We start from the raw sequence: 26,364 nt of genomic DNA on the forward strand, positions 1-26,364 counted from the left end.
GAGCACCGACATTTTGGGCATAAGCCCTTCAGGAATGAGGCTGGTGTGCCAAGCAGGCTAAGATAAAGGGTAGGGAGGAGGGACTTGGGGGAGGGGCATTGGGAGTGCGATAGGTGGAAGGAGGTCAAGGTGAGTGTGATAGGCCGGAGAGGGGGTGGGCGTGGAGAGGTCGGCAAGAAGCTTGCAGGTCAAGAAGGCGGTGCTGAGTCTGAAGGTTGGGACTGAGATAAGGTGGGTGGAGGGGAAATGGTTGGGACTGAGATAAGGTGGTGGGAGGGGAAATGGTTGGGACTGATAGATGGTGAGGGGAGTGGAAATGCCCCAAACGTCGATTCTCCTGCTCCTTGGATGCTACCTGACCTGCTGCGCTTTTCCAGCAACACATTTTTCAGCTCTGATCTCCAGCATCTGCAGTCCTCACTTTCTCCAATGCTTACCCTCCGTAAACTCTCCCATCCCATTACCCAACATTTAAAGCAGGATGCACTGCGCATGATCTAGCCAACAAAGGGACCCCGGGTGATTGATGTCAGCGCCGGACCAATGAATGGACGGTGGGCGGAGCTGGAGGACCTGGTGGGCGGTGGGCGGAGCTGGAGGACCTAGTGGGGCGGTTGGACCTCCAACCAATCAAAGTGAATGATGGGCGGAACCAGAATAAACCACGTGATTACCTTTGCGCGCGGCGCAGAGTCGCTGTAATGAATGTTCGGGAAGTTATGGAGAGAAAGGATACGGTAAGGAAAGAAATAAACAGGGAAACGGGAGAAAACTGTGTTCCTATGAGAGGAGAGGTTTTGTAAACAAATTGTGTACGTCGGAAGACACAAATTTGAACGTTTTAGTCCCGCGTTTGCAGTAACCGGGGAATTGCCTCAGCACGGCTCCAGGGCGAAGTGAGCGCCGCCATCTTTATTCGGGGCAACGATTCACTGGACACGTGCGGAGCCGCCATCTTTGTAGGGGGCAAGGTGCAGCGTTTCTCTGGTAAAAGTCATAGGGCAGGATTTTCACAGAGCATATTCAAACCTAGAGAGATGGGTGTTTATTTCTGGATTTGTTTCGTCATTCATTTAAATGATTTGGATGTCAACATAGGAGGTATTGTAAATAAGTTTGCAGGTCGTACAAAATTGGAGGTATTTTCGACAGGGAAGAAGGTTACCTCAGACTGCAATGGGATATTGGTCAGATGGGGTTTAATTTAGATAAATGTGAGGTGCTGCATTTTGGAAAAGCAAATCAGGGCCGGACATATACACTGAATGGCAAGGCCCTGGAGAGTCTTGCGGACCAAAGATACCTTGGACTGCAGGTTCATAGTGTTAAAAACAAAATCAATAAAGTTTAGACAAAACCATCAAAACTGGAAACGAGACAATTTATTCTACGATCCTGCAAGAATCGGACTCCAATTGTACAGAACAACTGAAGTGAGGAAAAATTCAAATTACTACACCAGTTGTACCTTTGAGTTGTGTGAGGTCATCTTTCCCGACTATGACTGGCTCCTATACTACCCAATGTTTCTTATTGATTTCTATTCATGCCCAGCTAAGCTCCACCCTTATTGCCCCCTTCTCTCCAAGTTGGCCACTTTCCCCTCTGTAAGTGCTGACACAAAGCTAAACCTATATCTTGATGTTCCTTCTCACTTGTCCATTGACCATTATCCATAGGTACATCATGATCTGGTTCAACATTTTGTATCAACTCTGCTGGTACATTCCATCCCTGCATATTTCATTGACTTGTATAGCTCAAGCATTTTGGTTATCTCAGCGTTTTGCTGAAAACACAAGTTTTAAACAAAAGTTATTTGAACTTTATTTTAAACATTGAATTTATTTGAAACTTATAATAATTACACACTAAAATTAGTATTTAATTAACCATAATTATAGATTCTCTTCCCTAAATAGTTAGAGAGTTAATAGTTCTCTTGCTGAACCCCTTTTTCTGTATGCTTTTTCTATATCTGCAAAAACAACACTTTTCCCATTTCTAACAATAGTTCCTTGGCCAGTCAAGTTGCAGGTAGATAGGATAGTGAAGGAGGTGTTCAGTATATTTTCCTTTATTGGTTACAGCATCGAATATAGGATGTGGGTGGTCATGCTGCTGTACAGGACATTGGTTAGGCCACTTTTGGAATATTGTGTGCAACTCTGGCCTGCCTCCTATCAGAAGGGAGCTGTTAAAGTTAAAAGCTTTCAATAAAGATTTACAAGGATGTTGTGAGGTTTGGAGGATTTGAGCTACATGGTGAGGTGTAAAAGGCTGGGGCTGTTTTTCCTGGACTACCATAGGCTGAGCGGTAATGTTATGGAGGTTTATACAATCATGAGGGGCATGGATAGGGTAAATGAACAAGGTGTTTTTCCTGGGGTAGTGGTGTCCAGAAGTAGAGGGCATTGCTTTAGGGTGAATGGGGAAAAATTTCAAAGGGGCCTAAAGGCCAACTCTTTAATGCAGTGGGTGGAATGAGTTGCCAGAGGAAGTGGTGGAGGCTGGTACAATTAAAACATGTCAAAGGCCTCTAAATAGATATATATGATATGATTAGGAAGCGTTTAAAGGGATATGGGCCAAGTAGTTGCAAATGGGAATAGATTAGGTTAGGATATTTGGTTGGCATGGATGAGTTAGACCAAAGGGTCTGTGTCGGTGCTAGACATCTCTATGACTGTGGGATCATAACAGCTAATATTGCTCTGATTCACCTCTGGGCTCCCTCATGGCCACTTTGTCAAAATCTAGCTTCCTCAGTCTTGAACAGTAGGTGTATTTTTGGTCTGATTAGTATTTTACTATTACTTTAACAGAGATTCTTGTAAGTTAATTTTTCACTGCTGCCCAGCCCCTGCTCTATTATCAGATTATTTTTTTCTAGAAAATCTTTGACAGTCAAGAATTCTTTTTTCCAATAAGCAAGTGTATTTTCCTTCCGTTTCTGACTATCAAATTCTGCACCATTTTCATTCCCTGTAATCCATTTTGCACTCCCTGAAACATCAACTGTGTTCCTCCTTCCACAGATACCAGTGATTAATGCCAAAGCCCTGTTGCCTGTGGAAATGGTGATGTTTGACTTTCTTGTACAGCTGCAGTTTGTGTGGTGAAGGTGCTTTCACAATGTGGTTGGGTCAGAGACATTACAGATTACTCATTCAGCAACAGTGATTTGAAGATAATGTCCAAATCAAGAACATGCTTATAATTTCACAAAAATATTATTGGGAACTTTAGACATGAGGCCAGAGAAGGATGATATTAGGTCAGGTGACCAAAAGCATTGCCAAATAAGCAGGTTTTGAGGAAAGTCTGAAAGGAGGAAAGCAGATCTGTGAGGTTTTGACTGCGAATTTCAGACCTTGTTGCTTTAGCAACTGCAGAAACAGCCACATAGGTGAAATAATGATTTAACAAATCGTTGGGAGTCTTGAACAGAATCGGGTGTCGAGGTCTCAAAGGATGTGTGATGCAGCGAGCTAGGGATTAAATCAAGGGTGAGAATTTTAAATTGAAGTATGTGGGCCGGGTGCTGGCAGGTGAGACTAGATTGGGTTGGGATATCTGGTTGGCATGGACGGGTTGGATTGAAGGGTCTGTTTCCATGCTGTACATCTCTGTGGCTCTATGTTGTTGATTATGAATAGGAGCCTATTGATGGATCAACAATTTTTGGTACGAGGGAGTACTTGGGCAGTGGAGACTTAGTTTTTCTTGAGATTACAGGGAGGTTGAATGTGGGAAACTGGCCCTGAATGTGTTTGAATAATGAAGTCTGGAGATAACATAAGTTAGATGAGAGTATATGAGCTGAGATGAGGGAAGAATCAGCTAGAAATAGTGGTCTTGGACTGGGACTGAGCTATCACACTCTCCTCACCTCTGGGATTCAGCTGGTTGTCAGGTTGTGAATCAGGGCGGTATCACAATTGGGAGCTGAGTGGCCCTGGTGGAGCCTAAAATGAGTGTCACTCAGCTGCTGGTTGATAGCCTTGTTGATGACGACTTCCATCACTTTACTGCTGATCGAGTGTGGACTGATAGAAAGAAATTGTCTGGGTTGGATTGCCCTTTAGTTTTGTGTTGAACATGCCTGTTCCACATTGTTGGTCGATGCCAGTGCTGGCTGGAGCGGTACTTGGCTTGGTGGGTGGCAAGTTCTGGAGCACAAGCCATCAGTATTATTGCCAGAATATTGGCAGGGCCCGTAGCCTTTGCACGACTTAACCATTTCTTGATGTTATTCAAACTGAATCAAACTGGCTTAAAACTCACATCTGTGATGTTAGAAACCACTGGAGAAGGCTGAGATGGATCATCCCACTTGACACGTCTGGCTGCAGATTGCTGCAAATGCTGTCATCTTATCTGTTGCATGGGTGTGTGAGGCCCCTCCATCAGTAAGGGTGGGGATATCTGTGATGCTTCCTCCAGTGAGTTGTTTAATTGTCCATCACCGTTCACAACTGGGTGTGGCAGAACCTCAGAGCTCCGATCTATTCCATTGGATGTAGGATCACTTAGCTCTGTTGCTTGCTGCTGATGCTGTTTGAAATGCAGATAATCCTGTTTGGTAGATTCACCAGGTTGGCACTTCATTTTTAGGTATGCCTGGTGCTGTGCTTGGCATGCCCTCCTTTACTGTACACTGTGATGGTTGAGAGTGGGATTTACAAACCCATGAGATTACAGATTGTGCTGGAGTACAGTTCTGCTGCTGTTGATGTCCCACAGTGCCTCAGAGATGTCCAGTTTGAGATCCTACATCTCTTCAAAGTCTGTCCCATTTCGAGCGGTGATAGTGTCACTCAACACAATGGAGGTTTTTCTTAACTTTAAGACTTGTGTCTCCAAAAGGAATGTGTGCTGGTCGCTCTTACCGATATTGTCATTGACAGATATTTCTGCAGCTCGTCAATTGATAACAATGAGATCAAGTATGTTTTTCCCTCTTGTTGGTTCCCTCACCACCCGCTGCAGACTCAGTTGAGCAGCAATATCCTTTTGAGCCTGACCAGCTCAGTCAGTAATTCTGTTGCAGAGCTAGTCTCGATTGTGGATATAGAAATCCTGTACCCAGAGTATGTTTGACACCATTTTACTTCCTCAGTGCTTCCTCCAAATGTTGTTCAACATGAAGGAGAGCTGATTCATCAGCTGAGGGATGATGGTACGTGGTTATCAGCAGGAGCCATGAGACTTCCTGGTGTCCGGAGTCAATGCTGAGTACTCCCAGGGCAAATCCTCCCTGTCTGTACACCACTGTGCCACCACCTCTACCTGGTCTGTCCTGCCAGTGGGACAGGACACATCCAGAGATTTCAGGAGAAAGTGAAGACTGCAGATGCTGGAGATCACAATCAAGAATCTGGTGCTGGAAATGAACAGCAAGTCAGGCTGATGAAGGGCTTAGGCTTGAAACATCAATTCTCCTGCTCCTCGGATGCTGCCTGACCTGTTGTGCTTTTCCATCACCACACTCTCTATCTAGGGATGGTGATGGTGTCTGGTCATTGTCTGTAAGGGTTGATTTTGTGAGTATGAGTATGTCAGACTGTTCCTTGAGACAGTTCTGCACATTTTGGCACCAAAAACCAGATTTTAGTGAGGAGGACATTGCACCATCGAGAGGGCTGATTCTGTGGTTGTATTTCCTATTACCTTCTTAGATGCCGAGTGGTCCATCCAGTTTCATTCCTTTGTTGAGACTTTGCAGTGATTAATACAGTGAGTAGATTCCTGGGTGACTGTCAGGTTGGCAGGGCTTTTTTCGCCATTGACTTTGGTTTCATGGAGATCAGGAGATTCCTAATTCCAGTTATTTTTTTCTTGAATTCAGACTCCACCATCTGCCGAGATGAGATTCGAACCAGGACTTCAGTCATTTGTTTTAATATTCTGGATAAAAGTTAAATATATTAGGTTTGTTCATTCACTATAAATATCACTTACCCAGCTTTTGTTTCTTTGTGAAACACTGTCCATCATCCTGTCTCCTCCATCCTTCTCTCCAACAAGAAGAGTTTGGAGCACATGGAGTTTCTCTGTCATTTCGTCTGAGATAATCCGATCTGCTGCTTCCCTCCCTCCCACTAGCCCACGGAGCCAAACTGCGTCACGTAGTGTTCCTGGTTTTTGTCCTAAACTGACATCTTTCTCCAATCTCTTGTCAAGCCTTATCAGAGCTCACCTTGACCCTTTACCCTAATCTCACTAAACTGTAGACTTTCCAACTCTCTTTCCTCCCCCTCCTCATCAGTCCCCCTCACCGATTCACAGATATTGTTCCTTGTTCTGTCTTTTCTGATTATGCCCTTCTCTTCCAAAATCCTGCTCCACCTCCACTCTCCCTTTCCTTTCTGAATTTCTTGCATATGGTGTCCTTGGTCCCTCCTGTATCTCACATACAATGCCAGGAGGTGACATTGTACAAAAGCACCATGTTGGGTTTCACATGTACACTGACGATGCCCAGCTCTTCCTCCCCATCATCCCTCTCCATTACTCCAATGTTACTCAGTTATCAAACTGCTTACCACACTCCCACTACTCGATTAGCTGCAGTTTCCTCCAATGAAACATTGTAATGGTTAAACCCATTGCCTTACTAATTCCTTTCCCTTATTACTGAGCTCCTCCCTCTCACTGGGAACTGTCTAAGGCAGAACTACATTCTTCACAATATTGCTCTCCTATCTGACCCCAAGCTGACCTTCTGATCAGACATCTACACAATCACAAACACCAGGAATTCCAATCTCTTAAACGTTGTTGTCTCCTCCTCACCCCAGCTCCATTGCTACTGAAACCCCTTACCCGCGTCGGTGTCACCTTAAACTTGATGAATCTGAAACGGAACCCTTGATTCCGTGACTGACACAGAATCTGGTTTCGGACTCCCCCGTGATGGGAAACATCCTCTCACTATTTATCCTGTCAAACCCCTTAAGAATCTGGTGGTGGGGTTTGATTGTAGGTGGTGGAAATGGGAGAGGATGATGTGTTGTATCTGGGTGGAAGGTAAGGACTTGGGGAGGGTTCTATCCTTGCAGTTGGAGGTGTGGATTTCAAAGACAGAGGTGCGGGAAATGGAGGAGACACATTCGATGGTATTGACTACGTGGGAGGGGAAATTGTAGTCCTTGAAAAACGGGGCAATTTGGTATGCTCAGGCTTTACTGGAACACTGCAGTAAGCGTGAGACAGAGATGTTGGCCAGGGAACAGACTCGTGTGTTAAAGTGGCAGGCAGCTAGAAGTTCGGGGTCTGTTTTTGCAGCAGAACGTAGATCATCATTCGCCATTTCCACCACCTCCACTGAGATGCTGCCAGACACAGGTTCCTGTCCCCTCCATTAACAGCTATGCACCACCCCAGCCACTTCTTTGTCTTTCCAAATGTTCTAATCTCTCTTTGATTCAGTCCCTCCCTGTTATTTACTCTTTACCCCTATCTCCTACAGTACAAAGATCTGCAGGTTAGTTGAATTGGTCAAGCTAAATTTCCCATAATGTTCAGGGATGTGTAGGTTAGGTGCATTAGTCAGGAGAAATGTAGAGTAATAGGGTAGGGGAATGGGTCTGGGTGGGATACTCTTCGGAGGAACACTGTGGACTTTTTGGGCCGAATGGCCTGTTTCCACACTGTCAAGATTCTAATTTTCCCAGCTCCCATCGGTTCTGAGGAAGAGCCACTGGACAGATTTCTGTTCCCAGATGCTGTCAGACCTGCTGAGATTTTCCAGCACCTTCTGCTTGTTGTTCCTGATTGACACCATCCATACACCTTCTGGGTTTGATTCAGACAGGGGGAGGATCCCACCACTGACCTCACAATGGGGTCCAGCTGATTGATGCCAGCTTCGGACCAATAGGAAAAGGTGGTGGGACTGGTTGACCAAGTGGAACCAGCTGGTCTCTGCGGAACACAGATAGGGTTGGGGAGGGAAATATGTGTCTGGTGGTGAGGTCTGAAAAGTGTCCGTGTTACAGAGGAGTTGGTACTGGATGTCTTAAATCGCATCAAGGTGGATAAAGCCCTGGAACCTGATCAGGTGTATCCTGGAACTTTCTGGAAATCTAGGGAAGTGATTGTTGGGCCTCTCCTGAGGTATTTGTATCGTTGATAGTGACAGGTGAGGTGCCATTATTTTTAAAAGGTGGTAAGGAGAGGCCATGGAACAAGAGAACAGTGAGCCTGAAGTCAGTGGCAGGCAAGTTGTTGGAAGGGATTCTGAGGGACAGGATATCCATCTATTTGGAAAAGTAAGGAATAATCATTGACTGTTGTCAATGTGGCTTTGTATGTGCACAATCGTGTCTCACTAACTTGACTGAATGTTTTGAAGTGACAAAGAAAATTGATTAAGCCAGGCGGTGAATGTTGTTTATATGGACATTCAACAAGGTTCCACAAAGCAGACTGGTTAGCAGGGTTAGATAACATGGAATGCAGGGAGAGCAAGCCATTATAAAACTGCCTTGAAGGTAGGAGACAGAGGATGATGATGGAGGGTTGCTTTGCAGACTGGAGGCCCGTGAGCAGCAATGTGCTGCAAGGATGGATATTGGGCCCTTAAATAAATGACTTGGATGTGAATATATGAGGTATGGTCAGTAGGTTTACAGAACACACCAAAATTGGATGTGTTGAATGAAGACGGTTAGTTCAGAATACAACAGGATCTTGATCAGATAGGCCATTGGAGCAAGGAATGGCAGACGGAGTTCAATTTAGATAAATGTGAGCTGTTGTATTTTGGAAAGGCAATTCAGGGCAGGACTTATACACTTAATGGTAAAGTCCTGGGGAACATTGCTGAACAGAGACCTTGGAGTGCAGGTTCATAGTTCCTTGAAAGTAGAGTCACAGGTAGGCAGGGGAGTGAATGCAGCATTTGGTATGCACCCCGTTATTGGTCAATGCATTGAATGCAGCTGTTGTGATGTCATATTGTGGCTGGACAGGGCACTGATTAAGGCCCTTCTGGAATTCTGTTTTCAGTTCCAATCTCCCTGTTCTTGGAATAATGTTGAGGAACTTGAAAGGGTTCAGAAAACATTTGCAAGGATTTTGCCAGGGTTGGATGGTTTGAGCTTATTGGGCAAGGCTGAATAGGCTGGGACTATTTTCCCTGGAGAGTTGGAGGCTGAGAGGTGATCTTATAAAATTATGAAGGGCATGGATAAGGTGAGCAGTCAGGGATTTTTTCCCAAGTTCGATAGGTCCAGAACTAGAGGGTACAGGCTTAAGGTGAGAGGGAAAAGATTTAAAAGGGATCTAAGGGGCATCTTTATCATGTTGAGGGCATTGCAAGTATGGAATGAACTGCAGAGGAAGGGGTGGAGGCTAGTACACTTGCAGCATTTAAAAGGCATCTGATTGGGTACATGAAGAGGAAGGATTTAGAGGGATAAGGGTGAACCGCTGGCAAATGGGACTCCATTAATGCTCTCCGTTATTGGTCAATGCATTGAATACAGAACCTTGGATGTCATATTGTGGCTGGACAGGACATTGATTAAGCCACTTCTGGAATTCTGTTTTCAGTTTGAATTACTCTGTTCTGGGAAGGATGTTGTGAAACTTGAAAAGGTTTGGACAAGATTTACGAAAACGTTGCCAGGATTGGAGGATTTGGGCTACAGGGAGAGCCTGAATAGGCTGGGGCTATTTTCTCTGGTGAGTCAAAGACTGAGAGGTGACTTCATGGAGATTTATAAAATCACGAGGGATGTGAATAAGGTGAGCAGCCGGGGTCCTATTTCCTCAGGTTAGGTGGGTCCAAAACTAGAGCACCTGGGTTTAAGTTGAGAGGGCAAACAATTTAAAAGGGATCTAAATGGCAACGTTTTCAAGCTGAGTTTGGTGTGTGTATGGGAGGGGCTACCAGATGAAGTAATGGAGGCTGATAACATCACAACATCTAAAAGGCTTCCAATTGGGTACATGGTTTTGATGGATACAGGCCAATAGCTGGAAAATGGGAATCCATTAGTTTAGGATTCCTCGTTGGCACGGACGAATTGGGCCCAAGGTCTGTTTCTTTGCTCTTAATAAATTAAGATACATTCCTCTCTTTTGTGGAGAGCTAGCTGAAGCTCAGATAATTATCCTTGGAGCTGAGAAGGTGAAGCAGTGATTTCAACCTGGTGCAGATTTGGTTCCAAGGTCTGGAATTTGCAGAGAGAGAGAGGAATTGTTAACACTGTCACAATTTTTAGTAACTTTCAAGTAATTGGCAAATAATACAAGATGAAAATGTGAACACTATTTTATTCAGTAAGTTCTGAGCATCTGGAACAGTCTGAATGACACAGATTCAGCAGGTCTTCTGAAACAGACTTAAAAATTTTACTTTTTAAGGAAAGATTTGGGGGGCTATGGGCACATGGGAGGGGACTTGGGACAGATTTGCAGCATCTCCAGAGGGAGAGAGTACAGCCCCAATGGGCTGAATAGCCCCCAGGCTCTGTGATACTGCCCCATTCACTGTGAATGATGAATCTCATCCCAGGGCAGAGAGAGGGATTAGCCCTCCACTCTCATCACAATGGGGCCCGGCTGATTGACGGCAGCTCCAGACCAATGGGAGAAGAGTCTGTGTGGTCCTGCAGCCAATGGGATTGAATGAGGGGTGTGGCCAGCAAGACAACACCTGTCCATGAGCTGTGCAGGTGCAGTGTCACTGGGTGGGGTCGGGAGAGACAGCAGAGGCTGTTGGACCTGAATTACAAACTCCCGGTAAATTAGAACCAAAAGAACTGCAGAAGATGTAAATCAGAAACAACAACCAGGAGGTCCTGGAAAAGTTCGGCAGGTCTGGCAGTATCTGTGAAGAGAAATCAGAGTTAAAGTTTCAGGTTCAGTGTCCCTTCCACAGAAGAGATATTACTGAGAAAAAAAAGTCAGTTTATGTGCAGAAGTTAGTATGGAGGGGAAGATAAAAGGAGTAAAGGATAGGTGGGGATAGAGTGAGAAGAGTGGTTGGATAAAGGAGTGGATAACGATCTGGCTGGGGGAGGGTCATTAGCTGTTCATGGAGACTGTTCGTGGCTAACCATAGGTAGTGTGTAATGGTAGGCTGTGAGAACAAGGCCTGGTGTGTGGGGTGGGGGCTTCGACATGGGGTTGTTAACCTATGGTTAGCCACTAGCTGTCTCCATTGTAAGCTGTTGCCCACCTATATCACTCCACGATTGGAGCTGCCGAGGACACAAACCTTTGGAATATCTTCCCTAAACCCCTCTGTCCGCCTTAAAGATGTATCTAAAAATCGTTCTCTTTAATCAACGTTTCCATCATTCGTGAAGCATTTGAGATGTGTCAATGTGAAAGGCTCCATACAATGCAGGTAGTTGTTGTTATTGTTTGACATCAGGACAAACAGGGATGAGCCCTCTCTCTCTCTCTCTCTCTGAGACCTGATGAACAGCAAAAGCAGGAAGCACTGAGCATGCTCCAGCCCACAGAGGGCTTCAGATTATTGATGTCAGCGCAGGACCAATAAGAGTGGGGGAACAGGGGCTAGAGGTGCTAGTTGGTCCTTCAACCAATCGGAGTGAATGAGGGGCGGGGCAATACTCAACCATGTCATAAACTTCACTGGCAGCACAGTTTTGTTGTGACCAAGGCATTGGAAATGTGTGAAGGTGAAGGGCAGGGGAAAGGAAAAACATATTGACCAGGAAGAGGAGGAAATTTTCACGGTATGGAATGAGAGGTTTTACAGAACTTAGTGCACATTGTAAAACACAAATTTGAAAATCCCAAATTCTGCACCATTTTCCCTCCCTATAATACATTTTGCACTCCCTGAAATATCAACTGTGTGTTTCTCCCTCCACAGATACCAGAGATCAGTGCCAAAGCCCCATTGCCTGTAGAGAAGGTGATGTTTGACTTCCTTGTACAGCTGCAGTTCGTGTAGTGAAGGTGCTCCCACAATGTGTTTGGGTAAGAGCTGTTATAGATTATTCACTCAGTAACATTGAAGAGTTGACAATGTATGTGCAAATCAACAACAGTTTGTTTTTTTTTATCATGTTTATAATTCCACAGAAATACTATTGAGAACTTCTGACATAAGGCCACAGATGGGGATATTAGGTCAGGTGGTCAAAAGAATTGCCAAATAAGCAGGTTTTCAGGAATCCCTTAAAGGAGGAAAGCAGGTCTGAGGGGGTTAGGGTGGGAATTCCAGACCGTGTTGCCTTGGCAGCAGTAGAAACAGCCAGACAGGTGAAGCAATGAATAAACACATCGTTGGGAGTCTGAAAGAAAATAAGATGCTGAGGTGTCACAGGTTGTGTGGTGCAGGGAGACAGAGATGTTCACAGCCAGGAATTACATCAATGGTGAGAATTTTAAATTGTTGCTTGTTAATAGGAGCCTTTTGATGGATCAACAAGTTTTGGTACAAGTGAGCACTTAGGCAGTAGGGTTTTAGATACTCTTGAGCTTATATGTAAGTTGAATGTGGGAGGCTGGCCAGGAGTGTGTTTGGATAACGAAGTCTGGAGATAACACAGGGATGGACGAGTATTTCAGTAAATGAGCTGAGACTAGGGTGGAGTTGGGTGATGTCACTGATGGAGGAATAGTGCTTTTGGAGTTGGGCTGCTCCTCCTCCTCATCACCCCCCCTCCCCAATTCACAGATATTGTTCCTTGTTCTACCTGTCTGTCTTTTTTGGTTATGTCCTTCTCTCCCATTCTGCGACAAACTAATATTTGAACCCACCATTGTTTGAAAAGCCTACTCCATCCTGACTCTCCCTTTCCTTTCTGAATTCCTTGTATTTGGTGTCCCTTAAGGATCTCTCCTTGGTCCCTCCTGTTTCTCACCTACATATTGCCAGGAAGTGACATCGTCCAAAAGCACCGTGTTGGGTTTCACATGTACACTGACACTGCCCAGCTCTCCCTCCCCATCATCCCTCTCCATTACTCAGTTATCAAACTGCTCATCACACTCCCACTACGCGATTGGCTGCAATTTCCTGCAATGGTTAAACCCATTGCCTTCAGTTGCTATTACAAATTACGTTCCCTTACTGCTGAGCCCCTCCCTCTCCCTAGGAACTGTCTGAGGCAGAACCACACTCTTCACAATATTGCTGTCATATCTGACCCCAAGGTGACCTTCTGATCAGACATCTACACAATCACAAACACCAGGAATTCTAATCTTTTAAATGTTGCTTGTCTCCACCTCACCCCAGCTCCATTGCTACTGAAACCCCTGACCCGTGTCGGTGTTGCCTTAAACTTGATGAATCCAAAACAGAACCCGTGATTCCGTGACTGACCCGGAATCTGGTTCCAGACTCCCTCATGATGGGAAACATCCTCTCAGTATTTACCCTGTCAAACTCCTTAAGAATCCTACATGTTACAATGAGATCACATCTCATTCTTCCCAAATCCAGTGAGTAGAGTCCCAACCTCTTCAGCCTTTTCTTAAAAGATAATCCCTGCAAACCAGGGTTCATCCCAGTCAATCTTCTGTGAAATGCCTTTGATGGAATGATGTATTTCCTTAAATAAAGGGACCAAAACATCTGTCATTACTCCAGATGTGGTCTCACTCGCACTTTATAAAGTTCCTCTCAGGTATATACTCCAAACAACTCCCTTTAAACTTGCACAGATGTTGTTGGAAATGCTCAGCAGGTCATGCAGCATCTGTGAAGAAAAATCAGTTAAAGTTTCGGGTCTGGTCACCCTTCCTCAGATACGTTAACTCTAATTTCTTTTCACAGATGCTGCTAGACCTGCTGAGGTTTTTCAGAAACTTCTGTTTCTCTTCCTGGTTTACAGCATCTTCAGTTGTTTCGGTTTTCATATCCTTTAAACTTGCCATCTCTCTTCTAGAATTTGTCATTTCCACTTTTGGAAAAAAGATTCACATTTGTTTGGATTCCCCTACACTGGGGGAAAAAAAGAAACCATGACTAGTCACCCTATCATTGCTCCTCATAATTTTATAAAGTTTGATAAAGCCACCTAAAGTGTCCAGTGCTGCAGGGAAATAGCCTCAGCCTATTCAGCCTCTCCCTATGGTTCAAATGTTCCAATACTGGCAAGACCCTGGAAAAACTTTTCAGAACTCTTGCAAGTTTCCCAACATCTTTCCTGTAACAGGGAGACTAGAATTGAAAGCAGTCTGGGGATTCCAAAAGTGGCCGAGCCAATAAACTGTACAACTGGAACATGATCTCCCAACTCCTATACTCAATGCACTGCGTGATAACAGCTAGCATACCGCACACCACCTTCACTCACCTGTCTACCTTCAACCACACTTTCAAGGAACTAACAACCCACACTGCACGGTCTGTTTGTCTGTCAACACTTCCCAGGAACTTGTCATATTCTGGGAACATCTTTCTTAAATCAGGGAGTCCACAATTGAACACAGTATTCTAAAACTGACCTCCCCAATGCCCTACTCAGCCACAACGTGCCCTCCTAATCCCTATACTCAGTGACAGAATCCCTACAGTGTGGAAGCAGGCCTTTCGGCCCATGAGACCATCCCAACAATCGGAACAGCATTCCACCCTAACTCTGTAACCTACCATTACCCAAAGCTAATCCAGCTAACCTGCATGGCTTTGGATTTGTGGGAGGAAATTAAGAGCACCCAGAGGAAGCCCCCGCAGACACACGGGGAGAATGTGCAAACACCACACAGACAGTGGAATCGAATCGAATCAGCACATTCCATTCAGTGTTAGTGTCCCAAATGCCACGTTCAGCACCTGATCTCCCTGAAACTCTACTTTCCAAGAACTATACAGTTGTTCTGAGCCCTTCAGAGGGAATTAAGGTGAGGAGGAGAAAACAGGAACAGGGTCTAGTTTTAGATCTTTAAAATAACTCTCCATCTTCCCCCTCTGTTCCCCCTGTCTCCCCCCACTCTGTGCCCCCCCCACTCTGTCGGCCTGTTCCCCCTGACCCCTCTTCTTCCACCCCCCACCGTCTCCTCCCCCCACTTTGTTGGTCAGCTCCCCCCCCCCCCCCCGCCCGTCTGTTCCCCCTTTCTGTCAGCCGCCTGCCCCCCCCCCTCATTACCCCTATCTGTTCCACTCCTCTCTAATCCTACTTTCTGTCCCCACCCATCTCTGCCACCCCTCTCTGTCCCCCCCCCTCACTCCCCACCCATTTCGGTTCCACCCCTTGTCTGCCTACCCTCCCTCCCAGTCCCCTAGTTCTGTACTCCCCCACTGCAGGGCAAAAATCTTGTCTATTTACCGTATCCATGCCCAGCCTGATTTAAAAATCTCTTTCAGGTCACCATTCAGCCTCTGCCGCTCCAGGGAAAACAGCCTATCCAACCCTGGCAACATGCTATAATTCTTTTCTGATCTCTTTAAAGTTTAAGAACATCCATCTGATAGGAAGGAGAACAGAATTCTATGGAATATTGATTCGGCAACTTTTACAATGTCCTGTACAGCCGCAATATGACCTCCCAACCCCTATACTCGGTGCTCTGACCAGTAAAGACAAGCAGACCAACTACCGCCTTCACTATCCTATCTAATTTTTACTCTACTGTCAAGGAACTATGAACCTGCCCTCCAAGGACTCTTTGTTTAGCAGCACTCCCCAAGAACTTACTATTAACTGTATAAGTCCGGCTAAAGTTTGGTTTTCCAAAATGCAGCAGCTCGCATTTTTATAAACTGAACTCCTCAGTCCACCCACCCATCTGATCCAGATCCTCTTGTACTCTGAGGTAATCTTTTTCACTGTCTACTACGCCTCCCATTTTGGTGTCATCTGCAAACTTACTTACAATACCTCTTATGTTCACATCCAAATCATGGATATAAATGGCGAAACGTAGTGGATCCAGCACCGATCCTTGTGATTTCCACTGGTCACAGGCCTCCAGCCTGAAAAGCACTCTCTGCCTTCTACCTTCGGGCCAGTTCTGTACTCCATGCGATCTAACCTTGCTGACCAGTCTCCCATGAGGAACCTTGTCAAACACGTTCCTGAAGTCCATGTAGATCATGTCCATGCTCTGACCTCAGCAATCCTCTTTGTTACTTCTTCAAAAAAACTGAGTCAAATTCATGAGATATGATTTCCCATGCACAAAGCTGTTATTAGTATCCAGGATTTAATTCTGTACATTGGGGTCTGCGTTGCCCAGTTATAGGTGTTAATATACTGGATGAAGTTCAAGTACACCAGCATTTTGTCAGTGAGTCTGTATTGAGTCTTGTTAATGTCACCATCACAGGTGAGTTCCTTTTGAAAGGCAGTCCCTATACCCTTGCCCACCAGGAAATAGTGTAAGTGTCCTTACCTCTGGACTAGGAGGATCAGGCTCAGAGTTGAGTAACAGCATCTTTGAAGAGGCTGATTATTAAACCTGCCCAAGCCACCAGGCCATACAGTCTCCCAGCTGTCCCTGCCTGAGCCTCCAAACAGAACCTTCCTGTAGTTTCTCTCCTGTCAGACTCTCCCATTGCTCAGTTTGTCCAGGATCCCCTCCTGCTGCTGCACTGATCCTGTCCCTCACTGACCTGTCCATCCCCCAGTGTCCTCCACATTCATTCGTCGTTTACAATCCCGTTATCCCAGTCCTCCAGCCCCGCCCCCTCCACTCTATCGAGACGGCTCAGTGGTTGGCACTGCTGCCTCACAGCATCAGGTACCCAGGTTCGATTTCGGCCATGGGCGACTGTGTGGGTTTTGCGCATTCGCCCCGTGTCTGAGGGGGTTTCCTCCGGGTGCTCCGATTTCCTCCCACAATCCAAAGGTGTGCAGGGCAGGTGAATTGGCCATGCTAAATTGCCCATAGTATTAGTTACATTAGTTAGGGGGCATGGGTCTGTGTAAGTTACTGTTTGGAGGGTCAGTATGGACTTGTTTGGCCGAAGGGCCTGTTTCCATACTGTAGGGATTCTGATATATTGGGCAGCAGCTGCTGTCAATCACCTGGACTCCTGTATGATCGGGAGCACGCGCTGTAGGAGGGGAGACAAGTACACGGGCGCAGTGCTGACCAACTGTGGGAGTATGCACAGTATAGGTCAGTGCCTGGGAAGGAGGCTGTGGGTGTGAGGGATTAATCTCTCATTAGCAGCTTCATCCCTCTGGGAGCAGGACCCTGGGGAATGGCCCTTCTCTTGCTACCCTGACATGTGATCAGACTATCAGTGGTGCAGCGTTTTGCAGAAAGTTATCAGAACTCTTTTGTGAAGATTCAGGGTTGTTATGGAAAGGGACAAGGATGGGCCTGCAATTAGAATTCTAATTTGGCTCATTTTAGTCAGATGGGTCTTGGCCAGAGTGTGCAGGAAGCAGTCTATGCAGGATGGTTCTCATCAGGAGCGAGGAAACTGAATTCGAAGAGAGTGTGTGTGAGAACTGGGTGTGAAGGAAAGGGGTGGGGGGATTGGTTTGGATTTCAGTTCACAGAAGAGAGAAATTGTGAGACTGAGGTTTAAAGCTTTGGGGGAGCAAGGAAACTACAGTTTAATACAACAATTGTCTTATGAATTTCCATCCTGTATTAACAGTGGTAACTTGTGTGCTCTGTTGTATGGTACTGAAAGGGTGGATTTGCGGATGAGAAATACAAATTGAACTTCGTGTTCGGATCTGATGGTTACTTGATCCGAGCCGATCTGAATATCATTGGCCTTTTCATCTGGAAGGAAAGGTGTGCATTCTGTCTGTGGGCAAATATTTCAAATCTCAATGTGACTGGGAAAGTACTGAGACACAGCCAAGTCCATGTCAGCATGGTGAGTGTGGAGAGAGATTTCATTTGTTTTTGAAAGTCTGGAAAATCATGGCACATTTCCCAGGAACAATGAAGCCACAACTTTGCTTTGTAGAAGGACAAGTCTTTAATTAACCATGCAACCAGAAAGACACAAGGATACCTGCACCGTGGGGAACACTATGAAAACGGGATTGTTGTAAAGGAGTTAATTCTCGATCATGGATTGTAATCCATTGGCATTGTCCCGTCGGTTCCAGCCCCGCGGGGAAATACTGGAAATATGATGGATGTAATGGAGGTTTCAGTTATTAAACTGTAAAAAGTGCAGAACAATTTACAAGGATGTTGCCAGGGCTCAGGGGTCTGAGTTATAGGGAGAGGTTGGACAAGTGAGGATTTTATGTTTAGAGCAGAGGAAACTGAGGGGGTTCTTTTCTAGAAGTGTATAAGACCATGAGAGGCATGGATAAGGTGAATGCACTCAGTCTTTTTCCCAGGAACTCAAGGATTGGACGGCTTGATTGGATCAGTTTAAGGTTTGATAGAGAAAGAATAAAAGGGAAGCTGAGGGGCAACTGTTTTACACAGAGGGTGGTATGTATATGGAATGAGCTGCCAGTGGAAATGGTTCAGGCAGGAACACTCTCTACAGGTAAAAGACATGTGGACAAATACATGGATAGGAAAGGGTCAGAAGCAGATGGGCCAAGTGCAGGGAAATGGGGTTAGCGTGGATGGACATTCTGGTCGGCATGGGCCAGTTTGGACCAAAGGGCCTGTCTCTGCTGTCGGATTCTATGACTCTAAGTGCATTTGCTATTTCTCCCCCTAACTCTGTTGGTATCCTGGGATGTATTCCATCAGGGCAATGAGACTTGTTTACCTTTAGCTCCATTAGCTTGCCCAGCTCTAACTCTTTCATGATAATGGTTATTATCTAGGTCCTCACCTTCCTCAGTCTCCTTATCAATTACTGACATGTTCTTCGTATCCTCTACTGTGAAGACTGACTGCTGTGTACTCATATTCCTGAACCCTGCTGGATAGGAATAACCAGGCACAGAACTCTGAGAGGTCTTCTTTGAGTCTTTATTGATGAGACATGGCAGTTAAATGGATAGTGTACATGCAAAACACCTCCAGGCAGCCTGTCTGATGTACAGCTCCCATTCTTATACCTTAGTGGTTTGGGACTTTGAATAGAGACTGTCTCTCAGTATTATCTCCATGGCGACAGCAGTTAGAAAGTCTAGATTAGTTCAGCACTTTGTGGTTAAACCACACACCCCTCCCCCACGCCCCTGTGGCTCCCTCAAGTATCTGGCAGGCACCTCAGTTTCAGTGGGGTATCTATCAGGATTCTGATGTGGAGGAGCCGGGGTTGGGGTGGGGTCGACAAAGTTTAAAAACCACACAACACCAGGTTATAGTCCAACAGGATTATTTGGAAATACAAGCTTTTGGGGTGTGCTGTGATTTTGAACTTGATCAGGATTATCTCTATGGTAACAGTTAAGCGCTTCAACAATTAGAGGCCATATGTTCCCCAAACAATAGCAGTGTAAACTGTTATTCCAGCCCTGGGGATAGCTACTCGTCACTTTTCTCCCCCAGTCCCATCTAGCTTTCTGTTGATCTTTAAAGTTTTTCTAATCTCCTAGTTTTTCCTTGGTCTTTGCCAATTTGTATTCATTCTATTTCAGTTTGATAGACTCCCTTATTTCCCGAGCCACCCACGGTAGATTATTCCTTTTCCTACAGTCCTTCCTTTTCCCAGATAGATAATTTTGCTGAGCACTTCGAAAAATTGCTTTGATATTCCTGCACTGTCCGTCAACTTTCCCACCATAAAGTCTTTGCATCTAGTCTCCATTAGCCAACTCCTGCCTCATCCTATTGTCGTCTCCTTTAATATAAGCACTGGATCTTGGGAGTGGATCTAATCTTCCAGCTTTCCATCTGTGTTCTAAATTCAACCAGACTTCTCAGAATTCTTTTATCAGATTACGAGGTGAGACCATGTTTCCTGGGTGTTTTGGTTTTCATTGTCAGAGACCTTGGCTTTGTAATAAAGTACAGGATAGATATTCACAACAGAGTATTCTGGACGGTGGGAATGTACTACACAGTCTAAAACCATAAATCACTGTCTCCCCTCAGTTTAAAATTGCAAAATCATTATCTCCTACACGCTTCCTCACTACCTAAGTTTGGAATGCTAATCCACCTGACTATCTGTCATTTTCCGAAAATCTCCTTTGGTGAAGGTGGTGAGTTTTGGATTTAACTTTCCAGTTATTACCATAAGAAGATATGCACTGGGCACAGGAGAAGCAATGCAGCCCTTCGAATCAACTCCACCATTTAATACGGTGATGATTGAGCTCACCTCGGTCTCAGCTGGATTTTCCTGCCTGCTCTCTCTCACCCTTCATCTCATTGCAAATTCAACAGCAGTGGTTAGCACTGCTGCCTCACAGCGCCAGAGACCCAGGTTCAATTCCCAACTCAGGCGACTGACTGTGTGGAGTTTGCACATTCTCCCCGTGTCTGCGTGGGTTTCCTCCGGGTGCTCCGGTTTCCTCCCACAGTCCAAATATGTGCAGGTCAGGTAAATTGGCCATGCTAAATTGCCCGTAGTGTTAGGTAAAAGGGGTTAATGTAGGGGAATGGGTGGGTTGCACTTTGGCGGGTCGGTGTGGACTTGTTGGGCCGAAGGGCCTGTTTCCACACTGTAAGTAATCTAATCTAATCTAATCTGTATCTCTTCATTAAATTGGCTCATTGTCCTGGCATCCACCGCATTTTGAATAGGGAATTCCACAGATTCACAACACATCGAGATAAGTACATTCTTCCTCATGAGATTAGAATAGAGTCCCTATAGTGCAGAAACAGGGTATTCATCCATCGAATCCACACCAACCCTATGATGAATATCCCATTCAGACCCACTCATTCCCTGTAACATTGCATTTCCCATGGCTAATTGTCTCACCGGCACGTGCATGGACACTGTCAGCAATTTAACATGGGCAATCCATCTAACCTGCACATCTTTGGACTGTGTGAGGAAACTGGAGAACTGCACGAAACCATGCAAACATGGGGAGAATGTGTAAACTCCACACACTCGCCTAAGTTTCCTGACGCTGTGAGGCAGCAGTGCTCGCCACTGAGCCACCTCTGCTTAAAACCTGCTGCCCCTTATTAACCTCCCTATGCCCCAATTGGCTGAATCTATGTTCCTTATGTCAGAAATCAGGTTGTCTAAGCAGATGTCTCAGGAAATCCCAGTGACAGCCCACATGTCCCGTGTGTCTGCATGGGGATCTGATACACAACATCCTCCACCCCACACTTTTCATTCACATTCCAGAGACAGGGCTCCAGTGGCTGCATGAGGACTGCAACTCCCAAATTCCGAGGCAGGGACCATACGTCTGTGGGGAAACCTGGCACTGCACAAGTACAGAATGTGGGTGGGTTTTGGAGTATGTGCTTTGGGGTAACTAGTGGAAAGTATTTCACACTGTGATTGTCTGGAGGAGGAACGTATTTGCTTGTAGTATTGATCTGTTGGAGTGTCAAAGTGTCACCACACCCACATGGGACCAAGTTCCATTCCCAACTTGTCATAACACTGGAATCGACCAATGAGAAACAAAGAAGGATCTGACCCATTCTCCCAGTCTGAAGGTTCCTCTTCTGTCCAGGATCTGCCACCTCCCTTTCTGTTTCCTTTTGTTTCATTCTGCTGTTACATTATTGACTTGCAGCAACTGAAGGGAAAGGAAGTGAACCCAGAAAGGGTGCAGACTCTAACCAGGGACGGGAAGTGGTGGCATAGAACTGTTTATCAACAACTCCATGAGAATGTAAAGGGTGTACATTAGGGGGTAGTAGAGTCAGAACGGTGGGAGAGAGTAAGTGGGCTGGAGGGTTACAGCTTTGGGGGAAGGAAGAGGAAAAAGATATTCCAGAGAAACTAGAATTGTCTGTTCTGAATTTCTAATCTGTACATATTCCTTTCTACAGGGTGCTAGATGGTGAAGATTTGCGGACTGAACTCTCAACATCATTTGCCGATCGTGATAAAGTTAACCAGAATTTGAAGAACCAAAGATAGAGAATCATTCAGCCAAAATCCTGCAACACTCTCCTCATGGCATTGTCGGTCTATCTGCGCCAAATGGACTGCGAATGGTTCAAGACAGCAGCTCACTACCATCTTCTCAAGGGTAACGAGAGATGGGGAATAAATGCTGGCTGAGACCGTGATGCCCATATCCTGGAAACGGTTTCTATCTTTAGTTGCTGAAACCCAGTTGATGTTACTGCAGGATGATGAGGGACGCTGAGTGCATCCTCCAGGAGGCAGCACCATCACATTACCCCCGCCAACACCCACACAGTAACACAACAACGCCACTGGAACAAAAGGCAGTGAAGCCAAAGGAGGACTTTGATATAGTTCTTCGCGGTAAAGTCATGAAAGGGGATTGGAACACAGCAGGAACAGGAGACTGAGCTGGATGGTCAGCTGTTTCCCATTGAATGGTGGAGCAGGATTGAAAGGCCGAATGGCCTCCTGCTGCTATCTCCCAGGTATGAAGATAGCCATGGAGCCCGGGTAGGAAGGAGTAGGCAGGGATTCTCCAGGAGATTGCATTTCCACAACAGTTTTCAGTGAGGGATGGTTTGATGGATTTTATTTAACATTTGTCTTTAACACAAGGTTTGTGAATTTGGTTTTAAAATATTGTAGCTATTTATTCCACAATAAATAAAACTAAAAGAAATGACACTAACAGTTTTTAAAAATTTCAAATGCCCTGTAAAACAAAATCCTGTCTATTCCCGGACACCATCACTTTCCAGTTACTCAAACTCCAGGGAAATATTCCCTCCCTGTCTGAACCTTTGGTTTGATTTAACTGCTTTTCAGTTCTCGTTCTGTGAGCTGTGAAGTGTTCTTTTTCCGACCCAGACATGTTATCTCACACAGCTGAGCAACCTTCCCACGTTCATCATTACACCATTTTGGGTTTTTGTTAATATATAATCACCAGCAGTAAACCACCCGTGTAACCAATTGAATATTTACAAACAAAGCCCATTACGGGTAAAGCAAACCATTACAAATGACAGTGGGAAGGGGCCAAATCAAAGTAGAGTTAGGGGTGAGGGGGCAGCAGTGGAGATAAAGCACTGTATTTTCTGCGATGCCCACCTCTATCTAAAGGCATCAAGAGCATTGATACATACCACATGCTCCTTCTCCAAGGACACCCTGCTTTATCCTCAATCATAGAATAGCCTTTATCCTCAATCATAGAATAGAATCCCAACAGTGTGGCAGGAGAGTATTGGCACATCAAACCCCACCAACCATCCAAAGAGCATCCCACCTGGATCACTCCATCCCTGTAACCCTGCATTTCCCATGGCTGATCCACTGAGTCTGCACAATTATGGAGACTGTGGACAAGTCCACACCGACCCGCTGAAGCGCAACCCACCCATACGCCTACATTTACCCCTTACCTAACACTACGGGCACACACAGAAACACAAAAGGCAGCATGTGTATCTGAGTTGAATGAACCTGGACCTAGGAAAATGTGACAACAATCACAACTAGTTAGAATTACAGAATCCCTTAGGCGCACAAGGAAACTATCCGGTCCATCGAGTCTGCAATGACCTGCTGTCCCACCCAACCTCCATAACCCACATTTAGCATGGCTAACCCAACCACGAACCTACACACTACAAGCCATGTTAGCACGGCCAATCCATCAAACCTGCACATCTGTGGGAGGGTCACATATTATGTCTAAGTGCTCAAGATTGTGGATGAAGGCTCACAAATACTTGACTCTGACGCAAATCCTCTTTTTTTTATCAAAATAAAATCTGGGGGAAACTGCAGCCAGAAAGATTTCCGATTATGTCATGAGGAAGAGAATTCAAAACTCGTGCCCCTGACCTAGGGGGCGCAGTGAAGTCACAGAGGTCTGGGAATCAGAAATGTAACAGGTTGTGAGCAAGGTGGGAGTGAGACAAGGACAAAAAGACAGTCTGGCGCATGGGGGAAGGCAGGAGAGATTAAATTGCAGAAATGGTAGTCCCTCAAGGCCACGGGGAATGGAGTTAGGGCTGGGAAAGAAACCAGGAAACAAGGTGAGCAGCTGTCAAAGAAATACATTGAAAAAACAGATTATAACAACATAGAGGGCAGAGTACACAGTCTGAAATTGTTGCTCTCATTGGTGAGTACAGAACGCTGTAAAGCCTGGGTCATTCTATTACAGCCAACACATGCAGGATGGGCCAAGTGGCCTCAATCTGTGCTGTAACTTTCTGATAAATTTATTCCGACATTTGGAATTCAGGTCGGGTGATGTTCATAAATTCTCAAATTGGACTTGAGTTTAATATTCTGGAGAAATGTCAAATCAATCACAATGATCCCATTCTGCAGACTTTAGTCCACAGCCCTGCATGTTCCAGCATCTCAGTTACATCCATGTCCTTTTATTCTAATGTGATGCTGGTTCCTGCCTCTGCCACCCCATCAATGAGTTCCTGCTCCCCACCATCTCTGAGTGAAATGAATTCTCCCCTCCCCTTCTTTCTGGGTATTAGTTTCAATCTAAATCCTCCAGTTTCTGACCTCTCAGTTAATGAATAGCTCATTCCATCCACTCGATCTGGATTCCTCAACATTTTATCACTTCAATTAAATCTCAGCTCATCCTCCTTGGAAATCATCCCCAGCCTATCCAACCTTTCCTCAGAGCAGAAATTTTCCAATTGTATAAACATTCTGATCAATCTCCTCTCTACCCTCTCTGGTGTGATCACATTAACCCTGGAGTAAGGGGATCAGAAGTGTGTGCAGTACTTTAACCGCAGTCAAACGAGTGTTCCTGACATTTCCCATGTCACCTCCGTGTTCTTGTGGTTGTCGCTCACACAAGAAGTGTCTTGGATTTCCCACATGGAACTGGATGTGCACTCCATGGGGCTGGGATTCCCTACCATGTGTTTATTTGTTAACTAATCCTAAATTAACTTCAGATTAAAACAAGATTAGCAGCTACCCACCAATCAACTTCTTCCATTATACTCAAGTCACCTTACTTTTTAAGATCTCTTTAAAATTATTACTATCTAAACACAACAGGCTTCAAGTTGCTGATCAAGTATTCAGATGTCTCCATTGTTACAATCACTTGAAGATTATCTTTACCTTCAGCTACATTTGGTGAATTGAACACTGATTGTAAATATATGAATATCAAACGGACTTGAGTTTTATGATAATTAATCCAGTCTGACATTCTTGTTGGTTAATATCTTGAAGAGAACTGTCCCCAGAACTCCAGCTGTGCTCTGACTTCATTCACAACTGGATTTGGTTGGACTGCAGATCTTAGATCTGTTCCGAAGTTTCCCGGATTGCTTCGCTCTGTCTATCACTTACTGCTTATGCTGCTTGGAACACAAGTCGTCCTCTTTGGGAACTTCATCAGGTTAACACCTCATTTTTAGGTATTCATGCTGCTGTTACTGGCATGCCCTCCTGAATTCTCTCAGTTGAATGAGGATTGATACTCTGGTTTGATGGTAAGAGGTAAGTTGGGGAAGATGCGGGGCCGTGATTCTGTAAGTTTTGTTGGAGTACAATTCTACTGCTGTTGTTGGAAGGAAAGAGCTAAACTCTTACACTGTTGGCCCCATATACTACATGCAGTACCATGAACACTGATAGGTCAAGACATGAAATACGAGCAACACTGTACAATGATGCAGGATCACAACTGCAGTAAGGGGAGTTTAAGATCCAACTTGACATAGGAGTTGGGAAAGAAGCAGCTGATCAGATTGTCTCATTCATAATCATAAAGAGACTCTATGAGATTATTGTATTGTTGGAGGTGAGGATGGAGGACGTTGGGGAGATGGAGAGCCCTTCAAAAGAAACTAATCTGCCTGAGAGTTATGGGATCGACTTGATTGCCATGCATTTAATAGAAAGCTAATTGAAACTGTTTTTATCCCCAAAAGATAACAAGACTGATGGTTCTTCCAATTATCACCAGAAACAAACCCCAGAATACGTGGTTCAGAGATGGATGTCAATAGCCAATCAACCTCCAACTCCTGCAATTATTCAGCAAACGTATGTGTGATTACCCAGTTCTGATGAGCCAGACAATCACTGTTCATTCTGTGCAGATGGACAGCGATGTGGGGAAGTATTGGCCGAGTGGTATTATCGCTAGACAGTTAATCTAAAACCCCAGATAGTGTTCTGGAGACCTGGGTTCAAAGCCTGCTGCAGCAGATGGGGGGCATTTGAATTCAATAAAAAAAAACTTGTGAATTTAGAGTCTAATGATGACCATTAATCGATTGTCAGAAAAACCCATCTGTTTCAGTAATGCCCTTTCAGGAAGGAAGCTGCCATCCTTACCTGGTCTGGCCAACATTGTGACCTCAGACCCACAGCAATGTGGTTGACTCTTACCTGCCCTCTGGGCAATTAGGGATGGGCAGTAAATGCTGCCAGGCCAGCGACACCCTCATCCT

At 45.2% G+C, this 26,364-nt stretch overlaps 1 long non-coding RNA gene across 1 annotated transcript; it reads left to right on the forward strand.

Moving 5' to 3' along the window:
* The first annotated feature begins 691 nt into the window (after nucleotides 1-691).
* On the forward strand, nucleotides 692-25,975 carry LOC140458603 (uncharacterized). The gene is made up of 4 exons (XR_011953602.1): nucleotides 692-737; nucleotides 11,861-11,967; nucleotides 21,802-22,371; nucleotides 25,840-25,975. It is a non-coding gene; the product is annotated as an uncharacterized lncRNA (long non-coding RNA).
* Nucleotides 25,976-26,364: the final 389 nt, after the last annotated feature.

The sequence above is a fragment of the Chiloscyllium punctatum genome, chromosome 33 (assembly GCF_047496795.1).
Source record: "Chiloscyllium punctatum isolate Juve2018m chromosome 33, sChiPun1.3, whole genome shotgun sequence".
Classification (NCBI taxonomy): domain Eukaryota; kingdom Metazoa; phylum Chordata; class Chondrichthyes; order Orectolobiformes; family Hemiscylliidae; genus Chiloscyllium; species Chiloscyllium punctatum.